Genomic DNA, 25,582 nt, shown 5'->3' on the forward strand with positions numbered 1-25,582 from the left:
CAGTGAAACTCCCCATCATGAAAAACCACAAGAATGGTATCCTATTTAGAATAAGTTATAATCCATGTATGTGTAATATATCAAAATACACTCTTCTGTCATGTATATATAAAAAGAACAAATTTAAAACTATGTCTTAGGAGTAGGTATAGCATGGATGTTGGTTGCTGTCAGAATATCCATCTCCTCCTTCTTTCTTCTTTAGAGAGCCCTAATTTTCTTAAGGTATTTGCCTTCCTACATGAAGTAACATAGTTCCAAAACGATGTCCATCTCTAGCTTCAGGATGGGTGGTAAACCAATCAATCATAATACTGACTCACACCTTATCAGCAATTATAGTAGGAACCAGGTATAAGTTAGTCAGCATGTGACACTCTCCAGGGATGCACAGGTGATGTAATTTGACACAAGAAGAAAGGGGATGATAAAATTTATTTACAGAAAATGAAAATAGGAGAGCTGGGAATATGGCTTGGTAGCAAAGTGCTTGCTTGGTATGCATGAGGTCCTGGGTTCCATCCCAAGTACCACAAAAAGAAGAAAGAAAAAGAAAATGAAGAAAGGAGTGTAGAATTGGTTGCTCCTGCAGCCATCTTATGACCATGAGCTGTACTGGCATTAATAGTAAGCTGAAATTGTGAACATAGGGGCTAATAAATTACAAGAACCAATGACATCTTAAAAGAGCTGATTAAACCAAGAACCATGTTAGAAACCTTCTCTTCACTTGGAATAACTTTTTTAACATTTTTTTTAGTTGTAGATGGACACAAATGCCTTTATTTATTTGTTTGTTTGTTTATTTGTTTGTTTGTTATATGTGGTGCTGAGAATCTAACCCAGTGCCTCACATGTGCTAACCAAGTGCTCTACCACTGAGCTACAGCCCCAGCCTGGAATAGCTTTTGTGTGAAATAATAGATACATTATTGCTTGAGTTGAGGATTTGGGTTACTTGAAGCTGAAAATTCTAAATGTCACAAGTCCTTATTTGTGTGTTATTTTCAACTAGTTTCTTAAATTCTCCGAGCTTCAATTTTCTGTCTCATTGTCTTTCTAGTATCAAAATATCCTTTATGGGGTTAATCTTAAGATATATTCAGATATTCTTAGTGTCAACTTCTTTGCATTGACCCAGGGTATAAGGTTATCCATCTGGTTGCTTTTAAAAGGAGCTGGACTCTTTGGGGCTATATACTAAGAGAAAGTCAACACTTAGTTTTAGTTTTTGTGGCAGGGTCTAGAGTTCAGTGGTGGCAGAGAGCATTCGGTACCGATAGTGCCTGTGTGGGATACTACAAAGATGTTTCTCTTGATCGGCTGTGGAAAAACTCTTCTTCTCTTGTATATTCCTACATATTCTTTACCCCTGATTCTTTGCTGTTCTCGGGTGTTCTAAGTGCAATCTGATATCTAACAGATTGTTTTTCTACCTTTATTAGCTGACTTGGACTATTTTTTTTTCTTTTGCTAATCAAATCCTAACTGGATTGATTTGATGATTAAATGAGGTAACTAGAGTAGCTTCTGAATAAAATTGAATTTTCATTTTTAGGACTGACAGAGGTTTCCTTCTGTAGTAACTAATTCTCAATTGTAAAAAATTAGAAAGGTTTATTTCTCATTCATGCCACAAGTCTGGCATGTGTTGGCTACTTCTCATTGCTGTCTTTTTCACTTTCGAAAGCCTCATGGAGTGTTTTCTTTCTGAAATACTGACGTTCATCATGGCAGAGACAGAGGAGTCAAAGTGAATCACATTCTTAAACCTTCTACTCAGAAAAGACACATATTACTTGCACCTTTCACTAGCCAAAGTAGGTCATATGGTGTCTGCTGAATTCAGTATGACAGGAGGGAAACCAAAGGAGAAGCACTGGAGCATTTGGTGAACGGTTATAAAACTACCACATCTTTTTCCCAATTTCTGACATCTTTTCATAGGGACATGGCCACTGCAAAATTCTTTTGCTGAATCAGATATTATTTCCTAAGTATTTTGGGGAGTTTTTACCAAGTTTCCTATCAAACTCTCTGCCTTGGGAAGACCTAGAGTTTTTCTTTATTTTTGACCTTTTACAGGTTTCCTTATTTTCTCAATGGGTGATATATTGACAAAGTGTAAAAAATAAAAAATAAATAGCCAAGTACAGTGGCATAACACCTGTAACTCAGGAAGCTGAGGCAGGACAATCACAAATTGGAGGCCAGCCTCAGTGACTTAGGGAGACCCTGTCTCACAAATAAAATTAAAAAGGCTGGGGATGAAATATAGAAGTAGAGTGTCCCTGGGTTCAGTCCCCAAAATCCCCTCCCCATACATACACAAAAGGTTATACATGACTTTTATTTTTATGTTATTTTATTTTTTAATGAAGGGAAGTTTGATTTGCCTTAATGCGATAAATAAAATTTGAGATTTCTGAGGAACATGCACAATCATGTATCTGTATGGATATATATGTGTGCATACATGCACACACACACACACCTCTGTACCAACTGGATATATTGCTGAAGATTGGGAATTCTATAAACAGACTGAGGTTGAGTGCTTGGGGTTTAAGCTATTTACTGAAGATAAGCAGCAGTGAAGGGCAGTGGTGGGGGGAGCAGGGTTGAGCAAACAAAAAAGTTAAAGTATAATACAGGCTCCATAAATCTTCATCCAGTCTTATTGGAAGCTCTTGAGAGAACATTGCCCATCCAGGATAACAGGTATTGTCTTAGAGCGGCCAACTTGTCATCGCCTCACCCTGTTCAGACCCCAGATGTGTGCTAGTGTGGATTTTGTCTCAGGGAAGGCAGCTCTCTGCACTCAGGCAGACCCTGAAGGGACTCACAGCTAGGGGCTATGTGCCAATCACACTCCCTGCAGGTAGACTGCAGGTCCTTTCTTTCTTGAAGGGGAGTCTGGGCAGTCTGTCTTGTGTCTACCATATAACCTAGCACTTGACAATGGTTAGATGTTAGATTTATGTTTACATAGATTACTTGAAATTGGTGAGCTTTGGATGGAACTTTGTTTTTTGGTTTAAATGATGGCTACTGCAGCAGCATTTAATCTACTGAAGACTGAATTTGCCTGGTCAGTGATGATGACTGGGCATTGTACTGCTTCATTGTGACTGATTAGGCCACAAGGAATTAAACACTAAAGAGTAAGGCAACCTTGTCATGGAAGAGTAAAATTAGGTAGCCGAGCAAGGCAGCTCGCTTTGTTCTAGCTTCCTTTTCAGAGAGTCTTCAAAACTCTATCAAGGACTTGGCTTCAAAAGTTTATTTTGCAGGGACTGGGGTTGTGGCTCAGCAGTAGATCTCTCGCCTAGCACATGCGAGGCCCTGGGTTCGATCCTAAGCACCACATAAAAATGAATAAATAAAGATATTGTGTCCAACCAAAAAATAAAATATTTTTTTAAAATTATTTTGCAGTACCCTCTGGTATCTGGACTTCACAGTAGCTAAAGGTCAAGGCAATTCAGCTAGCCCTCCATATCTACAAGGTCTACATTCTTGGATTCAAACATCAGTAATTTGAAAATATTCAGGAAAATATTGCATCTCTAAGTAAACGTGTACAGACTTTTGTTTCTTTTGATTATTCCCTAAGCAATACAGTATAACACCTGTTTACATAGTACACAGCTTTTACATTGTATTAGATATTAAAAGTAATCTTTTAAAGTGTACAGAAGGAGGATGTGCTTAGATTTGATGCAAGTACTGATTTAAAGTATACAGAAGGGGAATATGCTTAGATTAGAGGCAAGTACTACATCATTTTATTTAAGGGACTTGAACATCCACAAATTCCCTGTGAAGGGAAGATGCACCCTTCCAGGGCACAACCCCCAGTGGCCTGCCTCCTACAGCCACACCCCACCTAAGTACTTTAGCACCCCATCAGTCCATTTAAACTTGGACTCAGGAGGTTACTGCACTCACAGTCCAATCATTTCACCTCTGAAAATTCCTGTATTAACATAAGAGCTTTTGGGGGACAACTCATATCCACATCATAACATCATAACACTGCCGGCAGTCCTTCTGGATGTGGAGGCCTCTTCCTGAGGTTTGCTTAAGTGTCACCCTACTGTTTACTGGGGGAGGCTGAGGAATGTTTTTGAGAACTCTAGTGTCTTAGAATTAGTATCTCTACCCTCAAAATGATTGCCACTCTTGTGTAGCTCAGATTTAGGCAGGCAGGGGCACTTGATTATAGGGATTTTTAGTTGTAGAAGAATATACATGCTTGCTAAAATGAATGTTTAGCAATCGAGAAATGTTTTACTTAACCATCAGAAACCATCCCAAATGCAATAACTATTTACTGTTATAATGACATTTAACTCTTAATAAATTCATTACATTTGATGATATAGTTTTAAGAAATAATGAGGTAATGTGAGTTGGAGATGAAGAAATAGAGAAATATATTACCCAAATTAGATTACATGTCAAAAAATATTGGATTAAAGACTTCATTTATTGGAATGAGCTAAAGAGAATAATCACATACAAAAGGGATAAAACTGTACATTTTAGCTTTCACTGGTAAAATGCTAAAGAAGTAGATAATTATTTATTAGTTCTCTTAATAGTCATAGTGATGGTATTAATCATATCAAATTCACTAGATGATAACATGACTGTGAAATGCAGCATTAGAAAGTCTAATCTAATTTTTAAAATAATTAGTAATGCATTAATTAACTCAGAAGCATTGGCCTTGTTCTAGGGAACATTTTTAATGGAAAAATGTTAATTTTATTGGTGTCACAATGATAATATCAACCATGATAGTGTTCACTTAGATGTAACAGGGAAATTCAATGCATTTTAAATTAATTAAAGGTATTTTTGTGAATTTTAGTTTTAGTTTGGCTTTGCAGGAATCAAAAACAAACAGCATATTTTCATAACATTATGGAAAGTGGTAAATTGTTGCTGTTTACACCTGAGAAACCTTTTCAACATGGGTGAGGTTGCAGATGACAGGAGATTGTTTTAGGGAATTGTACTCTCTGTGGAGCTGGAGGCTGTCCTGTGGTTGAGGCTGGCATAGTTTATAATAGCGGGGACACTTTGATATAATTGTTGGGTAATACTGGTGAGGGGGATTTCTCCACAAGGACAAGTTACTTCTGAAGTATTTTGAATCTGTGTTTAAGGTTGTTGTGATTTTATATCAATCCAGCTTCCTCCATGTAGCTGGTGTGTCTGTAGGGTAACAATTGCCCCATGAATAATGTTCAGAGATCATTTATTCCAACTCCTTTATTTTACATATGCCAAAATACGTCCTGTTCAGGGAATAAACTTTGGAAAGGTAGTATATTTTAGAAGACTTTTCTGTAGAAACATATATATCATCTATATAAATATATAATTATATTCAATCACAAGATATAAAGATAAATCTGATTTTTCCAATTCACAGTGAGATACTTAGCAAATCTGGGTCAACAGTCTATTTTTTTCCTCATTGTAGGATCTATATTGTGTTTTATGAGAAAACAATATTCTAATGGAAATAATATATTTTCTTTATTTAAATTAAGGTGTTTAATCTTAAGGATTTAAATGAACTGTTCTGAATTATTTTGATCTGAATTATTTACATGTTTAAAATGAGAGTCTTAATTTTATGTGTTTAAACTCATTTATGTGAATTATATTCCTAGATAAATTGGCTTGTGTTACTGCTTGCTATAATCAGAAATTAGAAATTATCCATGACACAATTATTAAAAATAGAAATCAAATTAGTTTTCCCCTCCCCCATGGGCCTTTATAATTCCCACCAACCCCTGTTGGAATTTTCCTCTGTGTTGTTGAAAAAAGTGGGCTAATTAAGAACTACCATAAGAAATACATTAATTTTATGGCATTCATTGTTTTTTATTTAATTATATTTGTGAAATAACATCATTTTTTTCTGATTACCAAAGTAATACATATTAATTGTTCTAAATGTATCAAATACATAAGACTACAAAGAAGGACAATAAATATAATGCCATTCTTGGAGATGAAAACAAGGAATAAACAGGCATACATTTCCTAGTTATTTTTCTATGTATGTATCTAAAATATAGCTATAATTTAATGGGATTTCATTCTATGAGCTTTTAAGTGATTGCTTTTTCAGTATGTTGTAAGTAGTTTTCATAACCATGTAAGATTCCTCTAACTTCATTTTTGATGCCTTCATTATTTTTCATGTAATGATGCCTTAGGCTCTGGTCAGGAAGACCAGAACAGGTGGCAAATTGCTGAAAATGAAATTTGTGGATAGCTATTATTTCTATTCCTAGTTATATCAGGATAATAAGGATAGGGGGTAGATAGCACAGGATGTATCTAAAGTAGGGCAGTCTTTGCAAGCTCCTTTTTGTTCATTTGGAGGACACACACAAGGTGATGACAGTGTTTGAATGTGTTAGATCCACGGAGCCTTGAGCAGAGAAGCTCCTGGGTTCTTATCCTGTTCTCTATCAAGTGCTTCAGCACATGCCTATAATCCTAGCTACTTGTAAGGCCAAGGCAGGAGGATCACTAGTCAGAGGCTGCCCTCAGCAATTTACCAAGACACTGCCTAAAACAAACAAACAAACAAATAAAAATAAAAGGTCTGGGGATGTAGTTCAGTGGTATAACACCCCTGGGTTCAATTCCCAATGGGGGGATGGGATGCCAGTCAGTGACAAAATTCCCACCCAGATGAGCATTCTGTTAAAATATATTCGTGTGCAAATCTGATTATTTCACTGTTTCCCTAAGGTAAATGCCTAGGGAAGAAATTACTGAGTTAAAAGTGTTTCCATAATTTTAAGGTATTTGATACATACTGTGAAGCAGCCTCATATAGTTAGTTTGTGAGAATGTCCCTTGTATGCTTCAAAATAAATTGTATTTTGTGTTTGCTGAATGCATATGTTAAGAGTAAACAAATATATAGTTGCCTGTCTCGGTTTGAATTTTACCTGTCTGAACTACCAGTGTATAAAAATTTCCAAGTGTACTTACTGATTTACTTGTTTCTCTACATAGTCTGTCAGTGCTTTATGTCACCAATGTGTTATTATTAAAAACCTATACATGCTTATAGTCATTATATATTTTCCTGATCTCTTGACCATTTACTGGTATATAATGCCCCTTTGTTCTTCAAATTAGAAGTTTTACATCTGTTTTGTTTGGTTCACATTTGCTCAGTTTACCTTTTCTTGTCTTTTTTATTGATTTTCAGTTACTCTATTCTTTTGTTGTAGATCTGTTTGCCCTAAGCAATATCCTCCTGGATATGTGTTTTTTAAATTAATTCAATCATCAAATCTCTTTTTATGTTTGTAGAACAGATGTTGAAAGCTTTTTCTGTACAGGGCAAGATAGTAAATATTTTCAGTACTGTGGACCATATGGTACCTTACCCTCATCTCTGCCATTACTGGGTAAAATATCCAGAGACAACATGTAAATAGGTGAAGTCCCTAGAAAACTTTATTTTCAAATTCGCTCTTTGACCACAATTTGCTAGAGGCCCTTATTTCTAGAGTTTAATGTATTCATATTTATTGTGATAACTGTTATATTGGGACTTATTTCTGTCATTATATTCCATATTATCTATTTACTATTTTTGTTTCCTTTTTTACCTTCTTCTCTCTTTTATCTAGTTTGAAATTTTGGATTTTGTTCTTGTTTCCTTTCTTCTCTCAACTTCTCTTGAGACAATACCTTTCAGTCCAGATGATGATGAAACAGAACTGAATTGGGGCCCTCCCATCTGAAATGAGGAGTGGCTTCTTCATGTTGAGAGTGGTGACAGGAGGGGCTCACGAACACACACACACACACACACACACACACACACACAACACACACACACCCTGACAGACATCAAACAGTGGAGCAGAGATTGTCCATTCAGGCCTAACACAGGCTAACTAAGTCTTTGTGTGTGCTTGCCTGTTCTTTCTCCCCTGTCTCCTCTCCTTTAAAAGACATGCTTATTTTCACGTATTTCAGAGACAGAAGTTTTGAAACAATTAAGTTTCTTCCATCTTTTGTCAAACTGGATTTGAATAAAATCTGTTTTTTCACCAATTTCACTCCAAATATTTCTCAAGCAGTAAGCATCATGCCTAGTTTCTTTCCTCCCCAGCTGGGATCTTGGGTGCTACCAGCCACCCCACATAATTAAAATATCTTTTAAATTATATCTTCTCTTTTGTAATTCCTTACATAGGATGCATAGCTCACATTCCTAGTCATTCTAGCATATTCCATTGAGATTTATTTATGTATATTTCAATTTCTGTTGTCATCTAGGTGTTCGTTGCCTGTTTCTTTTCATTTTAGTTTCCTCTGTGACAGCGTCTGTTCTGGCCCATTAGATATGGATTGGAGTCCATTAGTCTTTTCCTGAATATGTCTACTCAGAAAGGTTTGTGGGTGGCACGTGACTGGTGATATATATCTTGTCTGAATTTGGGGATAACACTTCCTTTTCCCCAGTGGTTTGCCTGGATCAGTCCACCACCTCTAGCTTCTACTATTAGAGATGACAAGTCCAAAATCACCTTTATTTTTTGTTAAAGTTATTTTTCTCTGTTCAGGTGCTTTATTTATATTCTTGTTTGTAATTCAGACCATTTGTAAAATCAGAATATACCTAGCTGTATGTTCCTTAATGATTCCCTTCTGGAAACTCCTGAGTGTTTTGAATAGATACACTCAAATCTTTACAGTTCTTTTGCTAATGCTTTTTTCTTCATCTTTTGGTTTTTCTCTTTTTGGAACTCCTATTATTCGCATGGTCTATGCTTAGAGTTCCTGACTTTTTCTATCCAGATTTATATCTCTTTTCATTTATGCCCCATATTTCGAGATTTTTCTTCTACTCAACCTTCTAGACATTAAATGTGGATTTAAATAGTATACTAGTCACCTTTTCATCATTGTGGACAAAATACCTGACAGGAACAACTTAGAGTAGGAAAGTTTATTTTTGGGCTCAGCATTTAGAGGTTCAGACCATGATTGTTTGGCTCCATTGCTCTAGGCCCAAGGTGAGGGAGAGCATCATGGTGGAAAGGCATAGCTGAGGAGAGCTGCTCAGCTGCTGGCTCCAAAGAAGCAGAGAGAAAGTTAGGCACCAGGGACAAAATACAAACCCCAAAGGCATGCCCCCTGGTGACCTACTTTATGCACCATAGCTGCTTGTAGTCACTACCCAGTGCAGTGGTCTTTTCAAATTCTTAATCCATTTCATTAATTCATTGATTAGGTTATAGTTCTCATAATCTAATAATTTTGCCTCTGAACATTCCTGCAGTATCTCTCACATGAGCTTTCTGGGGACACCTTATGTCCAAACTTTCATTTCATCAGTTGAATTTTAAATTCAACACAGATGTTTTGGGTGTTCCATTCTTTTCATTTTATAATTGAGTGGCTTTAAGTATTGTTAGTTTTGACGTTTTTATTGTCATTTATCTTCTCTAGCAGCTTCATTTCACTAGTATTCTGTTCCTCTTACTCATACTATCATTTTTGTCTGACTGATGGATCATCTTAAATTATTTTCTTCTACTTACTCGTGGATTTATTTGTTCTCGGAGCTTAAATCAAACTATAGGGTTGTGGAGAGCAGTCTGTGCTCTGCCCTAAGTTACTCCATGTTGTATGGAGCAGCAGTTTTCAGGCTGTTCCTAAACCCAAATTGTTCTATTTTGTAAAGCAGTAGTTTGCCATAAGCTACTCCAATTTGAGTTTAAGTGCTGAGGTGGAAGGACTCTATACCTTGTTTGTGCAATAAACAACCACCATCTGCCTGGCACAACCATAAAGCAGAAATTGATAGGAAAATTAATTGTGCTAACAAAAAGGACTATATGTGGACTTATTGAATTAATCAGAAGCTCATAGAGGCATGGCTTATCAGACTCATTGGGAAATCCAGGCCATAAGCTTATGGAACACACCAGACCACCAAATCAAGCAACCCCCTCACTTGAGTCCCATAAAAGGAGCAGCATACCCCAAGACTGAATATAGTGGCACCTTGACCTGTCATCTGCTCACTCCTTATGAGCTTTATTCAGGAAAATTGCCATAGTCATGATGAATCTCTGAATTTCTGTCCTTGGACTTAGCAGACTGTAGTGGTGTTCCTCTGCCCAATGATGACCATGCAAATCCCCCTGGAAGCTGACATCTCAAGCTGACATCCTGAAACTGCCCTCTGTTTGGACCTTGGCCTGGAGTGAGTTCCTGAACTTTGACAGCACTAAGCCTGAACAAATTGTTTGATTGGCTGGTAAGTAATCCTATCTGACCACCTACAGTGACTCTGCTTTCCTGTCCTTCTGGGCCTCAGCTTTCTGTTCTGCCTCCAGAACCCTGAGACTGCTTTAACCCTTTCTTAGCCTTTCTGTGTAAAGTGTGTTCAGCATTATAGATGTTAGAAATTTAGATTGGAATAAAAGAAACTGTGATTGCCCAACTTATGACTACAGGTGACCCCCAAGGATTAAGGGAACTGCCACTGAAAGTGGTGTAGCCTGTGAATTTAGTGTTATGTGATCCATTCTATCATTGTGGAAAGAAACTGTTTTGTCTATGTTAATGGTATCACTTGCTCATGACAATGGTAATGTAGACAGTGGTAATTTAAACACTGGTAATCTTGCCTGTTTCTGTTCCTGTGACAGGTCATCAGACCCCTGTTTAGTTACCTGTAGAATGAATTTCTGCTCCTTTGTGTCCTCAGCTGCAAAAATTTCCACTTTGACCCTGTACATGTAGAAAAGACTTAAAGCACCTGAGGAAACTCCTTCCATAGCAGAGTGGGAGGTAGGGAGGTCACTGTGCATTGTGAAGGAGGAGGAACAGATCTCCTTTGGCTTGTCTTTTCTGTAGCTCTTCTCTTCTGAGCTCTGCAATAGATCAGCAAACTCTAGTCTGAGCCAGAAAAAGGCAAAGTCCTTCTCTAATTGCAGGAGGACACTGGCATAGCTGAAGCTTTGTTTTTACAGCCTTGGACCCCATAGGTCTTTCTGGCTCAGCAGCATTCTGGGAGGGAGGGTAGATTTGCAGTTGGATTAAAATTGGGAGGTGAGCACTGTGGACATAGATGTTAATGTCAGCTTCTCCCCACAGGGTTTCCCCTCTTTTCTTAAGCCCCTCCTCACACAACTCTCCAATTTGAAAATGCCCTCTGGGAAAAGCACTGACTCTTTGTAGAACTTACACAGTAGGCTGCAAGACCATTGACAAGTTTTTGCCCCCAGACAATTGCAGACCCTCAGGTTTGCAAACTTGAAGATGTCTTTATTTGAAAGTAAACTTCTGAGAACATGAATTTCTGACATTTCCTTTAAACACATACTTTTTAGTCATTGTAAATTTAACTGCATGTATATGTTCATTGTTTATTCTCTTTGAAATTAGAGAAGGAAAATTTTTAATTGCAGGCAAACTAGAGATAAAGTAGAAGGTTTTTTTTTCCCCCCAGAGACCTGGAAATGATATAAACTATTTCAGTGTTTCAGGAAAAGTGTAGAACTTTAAGGAAAAGTGATTCCTTCAAGTGGCAGTGTAGGAATCAAGATACATGAAACAAACATTGTACCCAAAATGTGTACTTCCTTTTCCCCACAGTATTTGTTCTTCAGGTTGATAGGAGCACTTTTCCCTAAAAGGATGGCATTTGACAATTTTACAGAAGGTAATGACTCCTTTGCATTAGTATAAGTGTTAGGTCACTTCTTCCTGGTATCTAAAATATTTTTTTGTAGTAGTTAACTGATTTATACTTACTGTCAGTATAGATTTTGGAATTTCTAGAAAGTTCTGATGTGAAAGAGTCTATAATATTGTCAATATTTTCTCATACTGGGCTCAGAAATATGACTTGTATGGTACATTTGAGTTTTGTAGTAGAATTTCTCCAAGGTTAAAGAGGATGAACATCTATTAACTAGGTGATGAACAGGTAATGGATTTTGAACCTCTAGCCTGCTTAGCAATTCGTTCCGTGTAAAGTGATCTTCCTTTTATGAAAAACTAGTCTTGACAGTGATATAGGAAAAAAAAAATCTAATTTGAATGGACAGTTTAGTCTGTATTGCCTCCTCAGAAGAGAGGCTCCATTCCTGTTGTTATCTGTTCTGACTTGCCACTGTGAAAATAATGTTTAATCCTAATTATAAAGACTTAGAATAAGTGAAGGCCAGAAATCATTAAAAGCCTATTGGGTTTAATATAGCATTTTATTTTAATGTTCTTTTTGCTTCTTTTCATTTAACCTTTCCAGTGACCTAGTGTGCTCAGGCATGACATAAAATAACTAAGGGAAGGAGGCCACTAATTGAAGTTCATTAGAATCCATCTGAAAAAAGAATTTCCCACTCTTAGTAATTTGTTAGATTATTAAATGTAATATGTTTTGGTTACATTTTAATTACTTTTGCAGAAATGTCTCAGACTGAATTTTTTTTTGGTATATGACATGGAGCTATGTTGTCCAATATAGTAGCAAGTACCCATATGTGGCTATTTTACACTTGACATGTGGCCATTTCAAATAAAAATGGCATAGTCATTGGTAGAGCATGTGCTTAGTTAGCATGTGCTAGGCTTGGGGTTCAATCCCCAGCATCCAAATAGACATGCACAGCAAGTGTAAAATGTACACTGCATTCTGAGGACTCAGTCCAAATAACATGATGTATAATATGTCATGAGTAAATATTTATATCAATTACATATTGAAATGATAATGTTAAATACATTGGCTTAACTCAAATATTAAAATTAATTTCAATTGTTTCTTTTTGTGTTTTTATTTTGGTTATTAGAATTTTTTTTTAAACTGAGGATTGAACCCATGAATGCTTAAACCTTGAGCAATATCCCAAACCCTTTTTATCTTTTATTTTGAGACTGAGTCCCACTAAGTTGCTTAGAGTGTTGCCAAGTTTCTCATGCTGGCCTTGAACTTGTGATCCTTCTGCCTCAGCCTGCTGAGCTGCTGAAATTTCAGGCATGTGCCACTATGCTGGTGGCTGTTAGAAAAACTTTCAATAACATGTCTAGTGTACATTATGTTTTGAAGAGTCAGCACTTGTATAGAGAAAAGAGATTATTAAATGACATAAAGCAAAAGTTGATAAGAAGATTTTTGCTGTTATTTTCCCTGTTGGATGAGATTTCAAACAGGAATTGGTTACCCAGATAAGATAGTCAGCTGCTGGTCCTCCATCAGGATAATGACAGTGTCAGTGTGCTGTAGCCAGCCCTGCAAGGTCACATTTTGCTGTTTGTGATTTACTGTTTTTGACACATATTTGGTGCTACATAAATATTTATTGAATTGCTAACAACTTACAAGTTGTATTTTATTGGCTTGAGAGTCAAGTATTTTGAGTTTTGTCTCTAGCTCTGCCTCAATTAATTTTGTGACCTTGCACAAATCGCTTCCTCTTTCCTTATCTCAGTTTTTCCATTGTAAAATGAGAGAATTTAATAAGATGGATGAAGAATTGTCAAAGCAGACATGCAGTGGTTTTGTTATATGCCTCCATATTTGCAGTCCACTAGGCAATTAGTCTCATTTCTAAAGAAACGGAGCCTTTGGCACAAAAGTCTCTGCTTCAGTCAAGACAAGTTTAGTTTGGATCCCAGCATTAACTCCTCCTTTTTTCTTGAATATGCAATAGTTTGGCTTTTGGAACCTGCCAAGAACCAACCTTTTGTGATTCTTGTCAGGACAGTTAAATATTTCCCTTTCATCTCTCTGGTCTGTTCTATATCATTAAAGTCTTTGGTTATCACTTTTCTTGGAATTTTACATTTGAATTTTCATTAGAATATATCTTCCTATCATAGCAAGAGCTGATCAGCCCAGATGAATGCTTTAGGGCTTGTGGGCATAGTGCTGGCTTATAGGATGTCATGGAGAACCTGTCACCAGTTGATGCCTTATTCTTCCTCTGTAGAATTCAGTTGATAATACTGTGTTCCTGCTTACCTATGTGAAGGAAAGTTCTAGTCTGACATGCATGCTCTCAGTGAAAGTTAAAGAACAACTGGGCTGGGCAGTATGTGCTAAGAAAGGGGTCTCATTTAATAAACTTTCTTCCTTTCCATTCATGCTTCAAGCCTTACTATGTTTATTGGTTTATCAGTATTCCTTATAGCCCTGTCCTTCTATTTCTCCTAACACTAGAGAGGACTAGAAATACTTTTATTTTTTTTTAATTATAGATGGACACAATACATTTATTTATTTATTTATTTATTTATTTATTTATTTATTTATCTATCTATCTGTGTTGCTGAGCATTGAACCTAATGGGCAAGCACTCTACCATTGAGCCACAACCCCAGCCTTACAAATACTTTTGAGTATGTTGAGCCTTTCAAGTTGTGGAAATTGTTTTTTCTTTTAATATTAAATTATATTTTGGCTTTGTTAAACTTAGATCTATCCAAAGAGTTGTCTAGTCACAAATATCATAAATAAATATAAATAACTATAAGACAAGAAACACAGAGAATGAAGAGAAGGCAGGGTAGGCACATGAGGGAAAATTTTAGGGAATACCTGTGTTGGTCTTTTAGGGAAGAATGATACTTGAATATGGGGAGAAAAGGCATGCAAGAGGAGAGTGTAAGAAAGAGTACAAAGGCAAAGTAGGAGCCACGTTCATGGAATAGCAAATGCTCCTCCCAGATAGATTTCCAGTCAGAGGGTTGGTGAAGTGAAATTTGTCAGATTCCCCTAGAATTTCAAGGGAAATCAATGGGAAACACTATAGATGTGAAAGGTGTGAAATGTGATGGCAACACTTGAGGACATTATTTTATAGGCAAATGGGGAAAATGAAGTGATTTTGAGCAAGAGAAATACAGATCTGCAGATTCTAACACACAAGGAGGGGGGACTGGAAGTTCATTGGATTAGACAAAGGGGAATGAGGGAAGGGAAAGGGGATGGGAATAGGAAAGACAGTAGAATGAATCAGACATCACTTTCCTATGTTCATATATGAATACATGACCAGTGAAACTCCACATCATGTACAACCACAAGAATGGGATCCTACTTAGAATAGGTTAGACTCATGTACGTGTGATATGTCAAAATACTCCCTACTGTCATGTATATCTAAAAAGGATAAACCACACCATTGCCCAGGAAATCAATTTTTTTAAAAGGATTGCAATTCAATGGTGTTTTTTTGTTATAGTTCATAAGTTTGGAATTGAGCCAAATATGCATAAGGCCACTATGCCTATTATTAACATTTCTTAATTGAAACAATATAATTTCATTTTCTTTGACTTGTTAATTCCTCTGAAAAGTACATTTTTTGTTCCCTTATTTTCTTTCTAGTTCTCAAGTAGATTCATAACACATTCCTATTTTTCACTCTACATTTAGAGAAGACTCTTGCCTAGTCCTACCTTGCTGAATTATTTTCATTCAAACATTTCCTTATGAGGAACATTGTCTGAGATGTAAGACAGTCCCTTGCATGTATTACTATCTTCTGTCTTCTCACCAATATAAAATGGAGATTCAGAAAATGGGGAGAAAGCCATACTGACTTCCAAATTAAAGCTAACATCCAACCTTATTGCCAGAAAATGGGAAGAATTTCTTCCTAAGGCACCAAAGAAATTGCTATTGGTAGCAGGTTTGAATCACATTTTTCTATTGATTTTCTTTCTTTTTTTTTTTGTGGTGCTGGGGATTGAACCCAGGGCCTTATGCATGTGAGACAAGCACTCTACCAACTGAGCTATATCCCCACCCCTGATTTTTTTTTTTTTTTTTTTTTTTTTGCTTTTGGAGGTGCTAGGGATCAAATCCTGGACCTTGTGCATGTTAGACATGCACTCTACCACTGAGTCACATCTCTAGTCCACGTTTTTCTGTTTGAGAAACACACTATCCTTCATTGTATAGTCTTAATTTCTCTAATATATTAGTTGACAGTTATCAGACTAGGGGATTATGTTTCTACATACTGAAATTTAATTCTAAAGGGCTCAAACAATAAAACCACATTCTGTCTCACATTTCACTTCTCCATTGAAAGACATCTCTTTGCACATGTATTATGGGAGTAGAATCTCTATAAGGCAATAATGTGGTGGTCAGATATTTTGGTAGATTATCAGTTATCTATTTCTACAATAACGCTATGGAACAACCACCTAAAAAACCAGTGGCACGTGGTAATAAACAGTCATCTCCCATGTGTCTGTGAGGTTCAGCTGATCTGGGCTAGACTTGTCTGAGCTTGCTGACATACCTATACCTAAGGACTGATTTGGCCCCATGTGTCTCTGATTCTTCTTTTGGCCCTGGTGTGCCTGCCTGGACAAGTTTTCAAGTTTACAGTAGTGGACAAAGGCAAGCAAGAGGTTGTACTTGGTGCATTTTAAAACAGGCTTATAATTGGGATACTGCCATTTCCATTGCCTTCTATTGGCCAAAGCAAGTCAGTAGGCCACAGGTTAAGTGATGGAAAATAATGGACTTTGGACTTTGACTCTTTAACTGAGAGGCAATGTCACATGATAAAGAGTGGATTTAGGAAGGGGTAAAGTATTGTGGCCATCATTCTTATCAATTATAGGAGAGCACGACCTAAACAAATCATAATTGATTCCTTGCATGAAAGTATGCAAAGTGGATATAAGGAATTCAGTCAGATATATATTTACTATGATTGTTTTTAAGATCTTTATCCATACATTTAAAAATATATTTGTTCTCTTAATTTGCCTCAAACTTATTATGGAAATGGTTAAAAGTATTTTCCCACATAGTGAATGGAACACCCTTTCCCCACTATTTTTTTTTATTTCTAACACTAGATAAATACTTATATATGTTTATTGGCATTTGTATCTGTCAGAGTAATGCCATGCTGTGCTGAATCAAGGACGATAAAATTAAACTCAGTGGCATAACATGACAAAGAAAGTTAAATTTGGATGAGCAGAGACTTAAGTCCTTGGCTTCCTGCATCTCATTCATTGCCTTCTCAGGGCAGGCTTGCCAAGGTCACTGCAACAGGAGGAGAAAAGGAGGGAAAAGCCACATAAGGGCATAACTGTCTCAATCTTGAAGTGACATATGTTCCTTCTTCTCATAGTTCATTGCCCAGAGCTAGTCATAGTCCTGAACTTCTCCCAATCTAATTATAAGAAAGACTATAAAATTGTGGGGAAACACATAGACTCTTGGTGAGCACTCCCTATGACGCATCTTTATCTGCATATTCCATGGCAATTACTTTTATTGAATATACTGTTATAATGTTTTAATATCTAGTAGGATATAATTTCTTCTCATTAATCTTCTTTCCAACATGTTTTTGGATATTATTAATTTGAAAAGGTATTTTCAAAGGCATTAACCTCTAGTATTATGTTGATAAGTTTTCAATTTTCTTTCAACTTCTTAATATATCTTTTTGACATTGAAAAATTTACAATTTTATGTAGTCAGAGTTATTAAGGGTTATGCTTTTGGTATCATATTTACAAAAGAGTTTTTCAACGTGATTATGAATGTTCACCTGTATTTTCTTTCTATATACATTTTGGCAATATACTTATTTAATCTTGAATTATTTCTTTTTGTACATGATGTAGGATGCAGGCAGTCTATGTTTGTTTTCAAGTAGTGTCTTTCTCTCTCACTCGCTCTTTCTTTTTTCCTTTCTGTTGCTCTGGGGATTGAGCCCAGGGGTACTTTACCCCAGTCCATTTTATTTATTTTTTAAAATTTTGAATGAAGATTTTTCAATTTTATTTTTTTAAATTTTGAGTGAAGATCTGACTAAGTTGCTGAAGCCAGCCGCCAACTTGCGATCCTCCTGGATCAGCCTCCCAAGTCTGTGGTATTAAAGGTGTTCACCACTATACCTGGCATTAACCCGTGTTTTGTTTTACCCAAAACATTGAATGCTTCATTTTCTGATATACATCCATGTTTCTATAAAATTATCTTTTTGCGGGTGGATACCGGGGATTGAACTAAGGGGCATTGACCACTGAGCCACATCCCCAGCCCTATTTTGAATTTTATTTAGAGACAGGGTCTCACTGAGTTGCTTAGGGCCTCACTTTTGCTGAGGCTGGCTTTGAATTAGCCATCCTCCTGCCTCAGCCTCCCAAGCCAAGCATGTGCCACCGTATCTGGCTTAGAATTATCTTTACATATGATATTGGCTATTGATTTGAATTAACCTTTGTCATTTAGGAGCAATCTATCTAATTTGCAGTATTCTTTCATTTAAAGCTCAGACTTTGGTTTTGTTAAATGCACTGATGACAGCAGTATCATCTTATATTTTTTGAGTTTCAGTTACTGCTGTATTATTTATGTATTGATATTCCTATAGAATTTATCTGCATATATGATGTTGGCTATTCATTTGAGCTAATCTTTGTCCTGGAAGATATATATATCTAGTCCTAATTTACTATACTCTTCTATTTAACACTCAACGTTTTATTATATGCATTGATGAGACCAGTAAATATCATCAGTTATCTTATTTATGTATTGCTGCATAACAAATTAGTCCAATATTTAGACTTATGACAAAAACATGTATTATTTTTTTCAGGTGTAAATGGACACAGTACCTGTATTCTGTTTGTTTATTTTTATATGGTGCTGAGGATTAAACCCAGTGTCTCACATGTGCAAGGCAAGCACTCTACCACTGAGCTACAGCCCCAGCCCTAAGACAAAAACATGTATTATTGATACCAGTCTTGGAAATCAGGATGAGGTCCTGGTTCCTTCATTGTTAAAGTTTAAACACCCCAGAATCGCCAAGGCAAGCATAGAAAGCAAGTTTTATTTAGGAAAGAGACATAAAGGAGATAGTAGCATACTCAGGAGAAGACCCAGGACCCAGGCTGGTGCCCTTGGGAGTTCAGGTGTCTTGCTTTTTTATAGACCCCCCACCTTTCCTCCCTGTGGAAGTGCCCAAAGGCAGGAAAGAGTAGCCCCAGTGGGTAACTGTTTATGTTGGAACTTGTGATACTTGACCTCCCCAGAGGTGTTAGCAATGGTAGTATCCCAGGTTAGCATTCCATTTCCTTTTCTTTGAATTAGTGCCCATCTTTCTGACCAGATCATTCATTATCTGTGATGATTACCTGTGCTTTGCCCCTGTCTCCTTATTACAGAATTTCTGTAGGTCAGGAGTGTAGGCATCTTTCACTAAGTCCTTTAACTCAGTTGCACTGATGTAGTGTACCCACAGCCTCCATCATCTTAAGAGGTGGGCTTTGCGCATTTACTCAGGGACTGTTGCATGGAGGAACTCAGTTTCTTACTAGCTTTTGGCTGAAGGCCACTGTCAGTTTTTTGGGATGTGGATTTCTGCATAGGTCAGTCAGTGATGTGCCACCTGGCTTCATCAGTGTGAGTGGGAGGACAAGAGAGAGTGCCAGCAAGAGAGTACAAGTGAGATGGAAAGCAAAGCTTTCTGTCACCAGATCTTGGATCTGACATTCCATCATTCTTGATTTATTCTGCTCCTTAGAAGAAAATCAATAGGTCCAGCCTGGAGGAAACAGGGAGGTAAAGAATCTGTAAGATACATGGACATATAGGGGATGAGAAGAAGGAAGGAAGGGAGAAAGATGGATTTATTATGAAAATTAGCTCATGGGATTACGGAGGCCAGAACATCCCTTGCCTGCCATCTGCAAGCTGGAAAGTCAGGAAATTTAGTAGGAGTCCAAAAGACTGAAAAACAGGGAGCTGATAGTTTAATCCTCAATCTAAGTCCAAAGGTCCTAGGAGCTCCAGTGTCCAAGGCAGGAGATGATAGGTGTCCCAGTATAGAAGAAGGAGAGAATTCACCTTTTCTAATCTTGTAAAGGTAAAATTTTTAAGCTGTTTCTAAGCCACAGAGCCCGAGTTAAAGTGTAAAAGACCGGACATTGTGAAGTTTCTAACTGCAAGGCTTGGGTTAAAAAGTAAAAGACCAAATATTGTTACAATTCCTCTGCTACCCCCGGAACCTGTAATCTCTGTAGCTGTTAGGACAATACCCGAACTGCCCAGTAAACATTCTCACTGGCTCCTCTGGTTGTCTAATAACCTGGGGTTCTGTGAAGCTGGCACGTAGACATCGCAGGACCTAAAACCAATCAGTTTAAATGTGCACCCCGCTTAGAAGTGACCAATCACCCCTGTCCAATCTGTTCCCGCCAATGAATGTACTAATCAGGTCTCAGAGTTGTTGTTCAATTTTCCCGTGCCTCATGATGATTTGTTCTGATGTATGCAAAGCCCCCCACCCTCTCCAAAAAGTGTACTTAAGCTCTGCCTGACCTCTGCTCTGGGCTCTGGGCTGCTCTATCTTCCTGAGTAAGCCTGGAGCCTCAGCATGCTGAATCAATAAAACCCCTTCTGCCAATTGCATGGAGCCGGTCTCTTGTGGTCTCTCCCTCCGACACTTTGCCGGACCCTTACAATCTTTGTATTCTCTTCAGACCCTTAACAGATTGGGTGATATCTACCCACACTGGTAAGGGAAAATCTTTAGTCTACCTACATTTTAAAATGCTAATCTCTTCCAGAAACACCTGAACAGATATACCCAGAAATAATGTTTTACTAGCTATCTGGTCATTTCTTTACCCAGTCAAATTGATACTTAAAATTTACCATCACAGAAGGGGGTTACACAAGGGTATGAATTCTCTAAGAGATGGGATTCCTTAAGAGACATTTTAGAAACTAGCTGCTATGGCCATATGAATATGGTTGGAAACATTTGTAAGACAAATGTTAGCAATGGGGTATCCCAGGTTAGCATTCCATTTCCTTTTTTTTTTTTTTTTGTCTTTACATCTGTCTTTTATTTTTTAATTTATTTTACTTTTTAGTAGTGAAGATTGAACCCAGAGGAATTTTACTACTGAGTCACATTCCCAGTCCTTTTTATTTTTTAGTTTGAGACAGGGTCTCACTGAGTTGCTCAGAGCCTCACTAAATTGCTGAGGCTGACCTCAAACTTGTGTTTCTCCTGCCTTAGCCTCCTGAGTCTCTGGGGTTATAGGTGTATGCCACTATGCCAAGCTGTTTTTGATATTCAAACATAAAATCATTATAGTATCTGGTTAATTAGTACAGGGCTATAGTGAATTAGTCATTTCAAAATGTGTAGAATTCAATTTGCATATTTTATTGAACATTGTTAGGCTGATATTTATAAGTGAGGATGTTGTTTCTTGAAATGTTACATAACAATATCTGTAAATAAGAAAAGTGTCAGAATAAGGACTTCTGAAATCATGTCCTCCATAAATACAATAAGAATACTGGCAGATTCTGTCAGAACAAACCTTTACAAAAATCTGGAAATGAACCGAACTCAGCATTGGGAAAGGTCTCACCATTGATCTTTCTGTAATATGTGACTTTTTTCTTGATAGTATAAACTTAAGCATCCACCAAGAGCACCAGGTCAATGAGAGGCAGAACTGAGATTAAAGAGAGTCTTCAAGCTTTTAATGTGTGCCTTGCCACACCTCACCTTATTAACCTCCCAAGAGGTCCTCCAAAGCCCTGGAGCCAACTCCTAGACACAGAGCCAGAGGGCAAATACATTATGTAAAACAGTTCATCTAAGAATATTCCTAAGAATATTCCATTGCAGATAACCATAGGAAATAATTATTTCCTGTACTGAGAATGAGGACTTTGCAAAGACTTTGCATAGAAGCACTAGGATATGAGAAGGAGAAATCAAAATGGAGCATTCTCAGGGACCTCTGTCAGAAACATGGTTTACCTTATACTTACTGTGTAACTGTAGGCAATCTGCTCCACTTCTCTAGACCTCCATTTCTCATGTAGGAATTAGGATAATAAGAGTACCTAATCCATAGAACTGTCTTGAGGGTTAAAAAAGATAGTGCTTATAAATCTATAGCCAATTTGGTATTCAGTTAAGTGCTTAAAAATGAGAGGCTATTTGTTTTGCTGACCTGGTATTTCAAATTGCCTGAGATAAGAATTGATTTCACTTGTTTCTTCTGTACATGCTGCTCCTTCATTTTTTTAATATATTTGTGTTTTATGTGATGCTGAGGATCAAACCCAGTGCTTCACTTGTGTTAGGCAAGTGCTCTACCACTGAGCCATATCCCCAGCCCTTCATCGTTCATTTTTAGTAGATAATGTGGAATCAGGATTTGTAAAATAATTAATTGAAGGGGACATTAACAGAATTTAATCAAATACATTTTTTTAAATCTTAATTGACCTATTTTTATGCATATGTATGGCATATAATAAAATCTAATAAATGTATAGTGTATGATGATCAAATGAAGATAATTAGCATTTCTGTGTCCTCAAACATGTATCATTTCTGTGTTGGGAATCTTCAGACACTGAAGAAAATCAATAGGTCCAGCCTGGAGGACTTCTAATTATTTGAAAATATATCATAAATTGTTAAGTGTTCTAGCTGGGCACAGTAGTGCCTGCCTGTAATCCCAGCGGCTGGGGAGGCTGAGGCAGGAGAATCCTGAGTTCAAAGCCAGCCTCAGCAACAGCAAGGCACTAAGCAACCCAGTGAGACCCTGTCTCTAAATAAAATACAAAATAGGGCTGGGGATGTGGCTCAGTGGTTAAGTGTCTCTGAGTTCAATCCCAGGTACCAAAAAGAAAAAAAAAATGTTAAGCATTCTAGTTGCCCTGCTGTGCTGTAGAGTACTAAAACTAATTCCTTTTATCTGTTTTTTAAAATTTTCTTTAATTTTTTTCCTCAAAACTTCTAGTTTTGTGCAATCCCTTATCAGATCCCCTCTAACCCTGTGGGAGCTCTCTTTTTTTGTCACTTGACTAAATCCTACTCTCTTACACTCAAAAATAAACAAACAAACAAACAAACAAATAAATAGCAGAATAAAATAACCCCCCAGACTCCTTAATTTTCATTACCATAGTAAGTATGAACTGTGATGGGTGATGATAGGCGTTCTAAAGAGTAGCATTTTACGTAACAAGAAACCCTGAGTTCCAATATGGTTCAGACTTCAACATCAGTTTTGCATTAACACCATTGCTTTTGTTCTTCATTTTCTGGTGAGAAAGAACTATAGGTTTCTCACTAATCAAAGGTGCTAGTTTTCCATTTTTTTAAAGCCTGCCCTGTCTCTGACTGAGGTCTCACAGAGGAGAAATTACCAAGAGGGAAGCAAAGGCTTTTTGTCTGTTCTGGTTGTTTATATCCCATTCTCATCCTGAAGTGCAAAGCTGTTGACTAGTGTGAAACTCTGTGCCTGTATTGCTTCAATCCAAAGTTTCAAGGTGTTTTGCTTTTGTTTTTGTTCATTTATTCTATTAAATCACATACCAACTACTGCCGAAAACTACGTACAACCCATTGCTCCTGTTAGCACCATACCCTAAATAGAGTGTTAGGTAATGGCATGTATGGAGCAACAGATCTTACTCCTCTGTTATGAACTGTCATCAAAAGGTAATTTGTAAATGGACTTATAAAATTGCAGCTTGTATTTAAACTTATGGTTCAAAAATTAATTTATGAAGAAATAAATATTTTGCAGACATATAAGGTGGAACTATCAGAGATTATAAACTATAGTTCTGAAACATTTACAGATATTCCACTCAGGAAAATTGCTGTTCTCATAAATAACCAATGTCACTGTTTTTTTTTTTTTTTTGTTGTTGTTGTTCTTTTTTTTTTGTTTAAACATTTTTGTCTGTTCTTGACTTCAGCAACAGGAACCATCACCATTTTAATACATGGTACCAGGCACACAGTAGCACCTCAGTAAAAGTGTTGGGGCATATGGATATTACAGTTAATAAAATAATGCAACATTATGTAAGGGGCAAAAGATGCCAAAATACACAGATACATACACTGGAAACCCATTTTTATTAAATTGCATTGAATACATGTATATGTGTGGATACACACATGCATATCTATGTATATCTATATATAGAAAATTTATCCAATGGAATACTAAACAGATAGTAATTGGAATTTCATCTATGATATGTCTTTGATATGATTTCAAAGGGATGAAATGGGGGCAGCAAATAGAAAATAAATCTGTATGGTATTGATCTAATTTTAAAAAGCAACTATAGAACTTCCACTGCTGTCATGGAGGAGTAACCAACACAGAACTTTCTCTCCTAGTGTAAACAAGTAGAAAACTACAGAAATATTGGAACTAGTCCTTTTCCCATTAATTTGGACAAAGGGCAATGCAGGACTGTGCTCAGTAAGAGAAGGAACCACCTGAGGTGAGCTCTGTGATCGCTCCAGCTTCCTACCAGGAGGCGATTGTTGAGCTGTGACACAGGAAAGAGGAACCCAAGTAAAGCACGGTTGTTTCACTACATTGAACAGAGACAAAATGTAATTTGAGTATTTGAAATAATTGGCATTTGTAGCAGAATAACAGGGAGGAGGATGCTATGTAGGAGAGTTTCAGAAATCTTCTCGGGAGCCTTCTGAATCTCTGACTGACTATTAATCAACATATTTGTATGGTGAGTTCCATGAGGCCAAAGGGTTGCCTGTGAGTCATTGGTTGGAACACGTCCAGAACTTAGTCTCACCAGGAACTTGTGAAAAAAGTCGGGGTTATTTCTCAGCACAGTGAGGGAGAATGAACAGTACCTTGTTTGTTTGCCTTCTCCTAGTGCTAACAGTTTTTCCCTGCCCACTGTCCTAATTCATGAAAAAAGACTGCTTCCAGTATTTTTTTTTTTTAAGTTTATTAGCTGTTTTCATTTGAGGGAAAGTTCTGTAAACTCAGGACAATTCAGTGAGAAGGTGTTAGAAAGAATCTATATAGAACTTGAATTTTAGTTTTTTTTTAAAAATTACTTTTATTTTTTAAATACATGTCAGTGGAATGCATCACAATTCTTACTACACATATAGAACACAATTTTTCATATCTCTGTTTGTATATAAGGTATTGACTGGGTAATTTCACAAAGCTTTGAGAGAAGGTCTAAGGAAGTGTGGGTTTTCTATAGATTGGGTGTGGTCAGAAAATAACAGCAATTCCTTGAGTGGGTATTTCAGTAAAGTTTATATAGAAGTAGGGCATAATAGAACAAATAAAAACCCTTTAATTAGAAAAATAAGGAGCGGTCATTCCTATTAGCAGGTTGAAGATGATACTTTATTATTTTGGATTGCAAGATAATCTTATTTTTCTCTGCTTTTAGATAAACTTATGAAATGACTTCAGTTTATTTCACTTTATCAGGGCCTGAAACTGGTGTTCTGTGAGATTGCTGATAGCTTACCTTTGATGCCAGCCCAACTTCAAACAGCACTGAGGCCTAGCTATGAGTGTCTGATCAGTTCCCCAGCTGTCAGAAACTGCTTTTAAAATTTCCCCACCACATGGAGCTGAAACATCTTCAAAATTCTACCAGTGAAGTGGAGAAACTTCACTTAATGCTCCAAGAAATCAGTAGATACCAAAAGATTAAGCTAGCTCTAAA

This window comes from Callospermophilus lateralis, chromosome X (assembly GCF_048772815.1).
Source record: "Callospermophilus lateralis isolate mCalLat2 chromosome X, mCalLat2.hap1, whole genome shotgun sequence".
Lineage (NCBI taxonomy): Eukaryota > Metazoa > Chordata > Mammalia > Rodentia > Sciuridae > Callospermophilus > Callospermophilus lateralis.